This window comes from Gopherus evgoodei, chromosome 7 (genome assembly GCF_007399415.2).
Source record: "Gopherus evgoodei ecotype Sinaloan lineage chromosome 7, rGopEvg1_v1.p, whole genome shotgun sequence".
Taxonomy (NCBI): Eukaryota; Metazoa; Chordata; order Testudines; family Testudinidae; genus Gopherus; species Gopherus evgoodei.
Genome location: NC_044328.1, coordinates 22,234,038 through 22,240,578, shown reverse-complemented (window position 1 = coordinate 22,240,578; position 6,541 = coordinate 22,234,038).

Below are 6,541 nucleotides of genomic sequence, written 5' to 3'. Positions count from 1 at the left end.
TTATGTTAATCTAAGTGATAAATTTAGACCAAGCCTTAGTGTGTCGACAAGGCCTGAGTTCTAGCTGCATAATGGAGCTTGTTGGAATATTTTCAGTGGAATTTTATTTCACTGAAAAATATTCTTTTATGGAGACGTTGTAGTTAACTGTTTGGGAGGTATGGGGGTGTAGGAGACAAACAGACTTTTTCATGCTCTGTAGCCTGGTGGTTAGGGGCACTGGCCGACTAATATTCAAGTCCCTGCTTTGCCTGATTAGAAGTGATCTGGAATGAAAAAGAATGCTCTGGATCAGGCAGAGAAGCGATTTGAACCTGTGTCTTCCACATCCCAGGATAGTATCCTTACCACCAACGGAATGGACGCACACAACCTCTTCCCAACTTGAAAAGCTGAGGTTTCAATCTGCAAATTTATTCCAACACAATTCCATGTTTGAAAAAACATACAAAAGGTTTTGTTTTCTTTCCTCATTGGAAAACTAATTTGAAAGCCTCAAAATTTGCAACAGAACAGATTTGTCATTCTCTAATCAGCTCTACTGCATAATCTTTTTATTGGTGATGACATGTAAACCAGAAATAACACAGTTTAGGTATCTCTACACTACGGGATTATTTCGATTTTACATAAATCGGTCTTGTAAAACAGATTGTATAAAGACGAGTGCACGTGGCCACACTAAGCACATTAATTCGGTGGTGTATGTCCATGGTCTGAGGCTAGTGTTGATTTCTGGAGCTTTTTTTTACTGTCACTGTATGTCTACTGGATCATAGAATCATAGATTATTAGGGTTGGAAGGGACCTCAGAAGATCATCTAGTCCAACCCCTTGCTCAAAGCAAGACCAATTCCCAACTAAATCCCCAAATGGCCCCCTCAAGGATTGAACTCACAACCCTGGGTTTAGCAGGCCAATGCTCAAACCACTAAGCTATCCCTCCCCCCGTTGCTAACAGAGGCGGTACTGCAGCACTACACAGCAGCATTCATTTGCCATTGCAAGATAGCAGAGGCGGTTATCAGTTGTTCTGTACCGTCTGCCATGCCATTGTAAATTGGCGATGAGATGATGGTTATCAGTCATTCTGTACCGTCTGCTGCTGTCATGGGTGCCCCTGGCTGAGGTCGGCCGGGGGCACAAAGACAAAAATGGGAATGACTCCCCGAGTCAATTTCTCCTTTATGGTATCTAAAAATAGAGTCAGTCCTGCCTAGAATATCGTGCAAGTGTACTAGAAAAGCAGTGTATCAGAGAACCAGAGAGCACAACCGTGTCAGATCCCGCAGAAATGATGAGCTACATGCCATTCTAGGGGGTGTCCCTGCAACAACCCCACCCGTTGCTTCCCTGCTCCCCCAACCTTCCTGGGCTACCGTTGCAGTGTCCCCCCATTTGTGTGATGAAGTAATAAAGAATGCAGGAATAAGAAACACTGACTTGTTACTAAGATAAAATGGGGGGGAGGCAGCCTCCAGCTGCTATGATAGTCCAGGCAGGACATTAAACGGTGCAGGGGAGAGGAGCCCAGCATCCCTTTACTATGATAGTTCAGGCAGTACAGAATCTTTTCTTTACACGTGAAAGGGAGGGGGCTGATGGAGCTCAGCCCCCAGTTGCTATGATGAAGACGGTTACCAGCCGTTCTGTACCATCTACTGGGAATGACCGGGAGTCATTCCTATTTTTACCCAGGCGCCCCCGGCCGACCTCACCTGAGGCCAGCCAGCAGCACTCACGGGCTGATGATGATGACAGACAGCAGTCATATTGTACTGTCTGCCACTGGGGAGGGGAGAGGAGAGGATACTGCTGTTCACTGCCGCAGCATCGCGTCTACCAGCAGCATGCAGTAGACATAGAGTGACATTGAAAAAAGTCAAGAAACAATTTATTTCCCTTTTCTTTCACGGGGGAGAGGGGGGTAAATTAACGAGCTATACTCTGAACCACCCCGGACAATGTGTTTGACCCTACAGGCATTGGGAGTTCAGCCAAGAATGCAAATACTTTTCAGAGACTGCTGGGGACTGTGGGATAGCTGGAGTCCTCAGTACCCCCTCCCTCCCTCCATGAGCATCCATTTGATTCTTTGGCTTTCTGTTACACTTGTCACGCAGCACTGTGCTGTGGACTCTGTATCATAGCCTGGAGATTTTTTTCAAATGCTTTGTCATTTGGTCTTCTGTAATGGAGCTCTGAGAGAACAGATTTGTCTCCCCATACAGTGATCAGATCCAGTATCTCCCGCACGGTCCATGCTGGAGCTCTTTTTGGATTCGGGACTGTATCACCACCCATGCTGATCAGAGCTCCACACTGGGCAAACAGGAAATGAAATTCAAAAGTTCGCGGGGCTTTTCCTGTCTACCTGGCCACTGCATCTGAGTTCAGATTGCTGTCCAGAGCGGTCACAATGGTGCACTGTGGGATACCGCCCGGAGGCCAATACCGTCGATTTGCGGCCACTCTAACCCTAATCCGATATGGTAATACCGATTTCAGCGCTACTCCTCTCGTCGGGGAGGAGTACAGAAACTGATTTAAAGGGCCCTTTATATCGATATAAAGGGCCTCGTTGTGTGGACGGGTTTAAAATCGGTTTAAACGCGTAGTGTAGACCAGGCCTAAGACTTTCAGATCCCACAGTAAATTTGCAGGTCTAGCTGTCAGAAAAATGCCACCACATCTTTCTACTGGCAAACTGGGTATGTTTTATAAGGATTCACTGAGAGAAACCATAAACATCAAATCCAGCTGTGGTATTCTTACAGTTCCTTTTCAGATTCTAACTGAATCCTAGGAAAGACTCCGTTTATGTGTGACTGACTGGCTGTGATTAAATTCCAGCAAATATGATATTATATTAGCTTGTTCAGGTAGCATTTTCCTAGCCTTGCTATCTTCAATGGGGCATTCCGTCACCAGATTAATGTGGTATGCAGGCTAGGCACTGTCCTTGATCATCAGATGTCAGTTTCAGTCTTTTACCCTCTTATGTATGTCATCAGACTGTGGCTTTTCTTCCTGCACCCTACTCTGAGACCCAGAGAACATGCTTTTGTGACATCAAGGTTGGACGCTTGCAGTGCATTCTATTTAGGGCTTTCTGACACCCGCAGCTTGTTCAGAAGGAAGCAGTGTGGTTATTGCTGGGGACAGAGCAAGCTGATTCTAACTACCTGCTGCTTCGTACTCAGCACAGGATGCCTTCTGACATACAGACTGAGTTTTAAAGGGCACAAAGGCCTTTTAATCCCCAAAAGCCTTTCCTATGGGACTGGGACTGATGTGATCATTTTATCACACTTGTAAAATATCCCAGGTTTTTTACATGTTTCTTTATTTACACTGCTGCAAAATGTCTAGAGTACCATTGGCAGAGGGGGGCGCTGAGTAAAATGTCCGGGCCAAAATTGTCAAAATTTGGTTCCTGCCTAAAGTCAAGCAACTCTATCCATATTTGGGTGGAACAATTTTCTGCGGAGTTGAGTACAACTGATCAAGTAATTGATTTTTCAGTTTGGGGCCACGCCAAAGTATGGTTCAGTTTAAAGTGAAACAAATAATTTGGTTCAGTTTAAAGTGAAACTGAAGTTTTTGAGGGGGTTGCCAAATTGAAAAAAATAAACTTCATTTCAGGTCAACCAAAAGGTTTTGTTTGACCCAAAATGAATTTTTGTTGTTCTCAGGTATTTTTCACCTTTCTTTGGTGATTTTTTTTAAATAACCAAATTTCAGACCAAAATGGGTATAAAATGAAAAAAAAATAAACATTTCATTTCAAAATGGTGAAAATGGAATGTTTTGAATGAAAAAGTCACAATAAAATTTTGACTTTTAAAAATTTTCTTTCTTTCTGGGAGGGAGGACAAAACTGCTGAATTTGACTCAAATTTGTGAATAGTTTTGGTGCCCTGAACAATGCATTTTTCAGCAAGTGTACAATAACAGTTAAAATTTCAAAACATCTCAGGTATTAAAATGATCAAACCAGGATCTTAACCCTATTAATTAACCTGGCAGTACATAGATAGGTCTTCCAACAGCTGCCGCTTTTGTCAGGAACAAACTCTGGAAAATATTACAAGGGTGATTTTTCCAGCCACTATCCCATCTTAAAACAGCATGATTCTATCCCATATAATGGTGCCTACTAGTTGAATCAAGCTACAAGAAACATCAATAGTTTAAATAATACCCCCCCCACCATCTATAAATGTCACTGAGAGAACTTGGGTACTGTAAGACACCATGAGTTCTCAGCATCTAAACTAAGTACATCACCAGCTCTAAATTACACTCCAGGGAAAGTGTGACTTGTAAGAAGTGTTCATTGGCACTGAGGATGTAAGTAAGGTTTGGTGCAGACATGATATAAGAAGTCAGGATGGATGGTGCTTAACATGAACAATTAGCATGACTTCTCCCATTAACTACTCCTTTGCATATTGACACTATGGAAAGGTTGGTAACCAGAAAGGACCAAGTAGATGGAACCTTTCTCTATATCAGTATAATGGCATCTTCATTAGGGCGATTGTGGTATTAAACACACACACACAAACCACATCTCTAGTCAAAATAGCTATAACAGTGAAACTTTCATAATGTAGGTCAGGCCTCAGCTTCCGGGCATGGAATCCAGCAGCCCACCAGCATTTGGAATGAATGAGTTGCATTGGCATAACACTGGTGTAATGTGGGGTTGAATCAGGCTGTCTATGGATAAAAATTGCACACTGTTGCATTTAATTGACAGTATCTTAAATCACTCTAGTCACTGTGGGCTGAAAATGGAGTAAGGTAAATGCAAATAATGCAGGATCTATCATTTACTATAGGTGTGTACAGTGCCTAGCACAATAGAATGCGGTCTTGACTTATTTGAGGCCTCTATCTGCTACCAAAATATAAATAACAATGATTAGCAACCAATAACAGGGTCTTACAATGGAAAGTGTAGGCAGCCTTTACTATTGGCATGACTGGTGTAACTCCATAGACTCATAGACTTTAAGGTCAGAAGGGACCATTATGATCAAAAGACTGCAGAAACACATGGTCCAGTGAATAGGACAATAGACTTGTGAAACTCAGCTTTGCCATTGACCTGTGCTGAGACCGTAAGTAAGTAATTTCACTTCTGTATGCCCCTCTTCTTCCCTCCTGCCCTTTAGGGTTGCCAACCCTCCAGGATTGTCCTGGAGTCTCCAGGAAGAAAAAATTACTCTTTAATTAAAGATTATGTCATGTGATGAAATCTCCAACCAAAACTGGCAAACCTAGTCTTCTCTATTCAGACTAAGTTCTACGTAACAGGGACTATGTTTCACTAAGGATATGTAGAGCATCAAGCACAATGGGGCCCTGATCTCATTTGGGGCCTCTAAGCACACCATAATTCAAATAATTAATAACAACTGGTGTGGGGCAGTGATGAATCAGGCCCAGCGTGCCTAATTTACATCACTGAAAAATATAGTCCCAATGTTGCACTTTACCCATCAGTAATACCTATGAGCATTAACACCAGTGTCTTGGTGAATGGCAAATTACTTTGGAAGGCCTAGTTCACCATTTTTTGTTGCTGTCCTTGTACGATTTTTTGTCTGTACCGGTTTTATATTATTAACAAGCTACAAATATCTCAGTGACTAATTTATAAAACAACCAAAAAGGCAGAACTAGAGATTACAGAAAGAGCATAAACACGTTAAGATATTAAAGTACAATGAAAGCATTCTATTACCTAACCAGTTCTAAATTGGCACACAGGAAAGTTTAATGTTTCATAGACTGCAAAGCCAGAAGGGACCATTGTGATCATCTAGTTGAGGAAGTCCACGGTTTATGGAGGGAGAGGCATGAACATGTGTTTATCTATAACTGTTTGTTTAGAAACACCTGGCACATTTATTAAAATTGTACATTCAATTGCCCTTTAAACTTTAAACCAAAGAGATTGACTCAAGAGCCATTCATGTAATTTTCCTGGAAGGATTAAACAGCACTATTAGATGTTTCTGGGATGAACCAGCTCTCACAATGACCAAATTAAAAAAAATTATGGAAGGGTTACACAAACTGTATGTGTGCATTTTATAAGACCTTTATCGTGTCTTGTCTTGCACAAAAATACAAGACAAATGGAAGACAAACAAAGCAGAGAAACCTGTTTGCACAACAACCAAAAAAAGCCAGGATTGTCAAAAGAGACGTTTCTCAGGTGTTGACAGTCCTTTTGCTCGTGTTTACAAAAGGGAATGGCTTTGCGAATTTTCCACCAATGCAGACCTCAATGTTTGTAGTTAAGGCAGAAGTAATATGTGTTGCCTGCCTCTCTAACCACTGATTCAATTCAATAGTTCTCAGCATGCAAGTCTTTTTCTTTCTCAATGGGAATAAATTTGGCAAGTGGGAATAACAGGGACATTTGATGAAAAATATCAGATGTCCTTGAGCTAGTGTGATAAGTACGATAATTAAAATTGAATTATTTCACAGAATAACTGCTAGCATATTGGCCAATGTACTA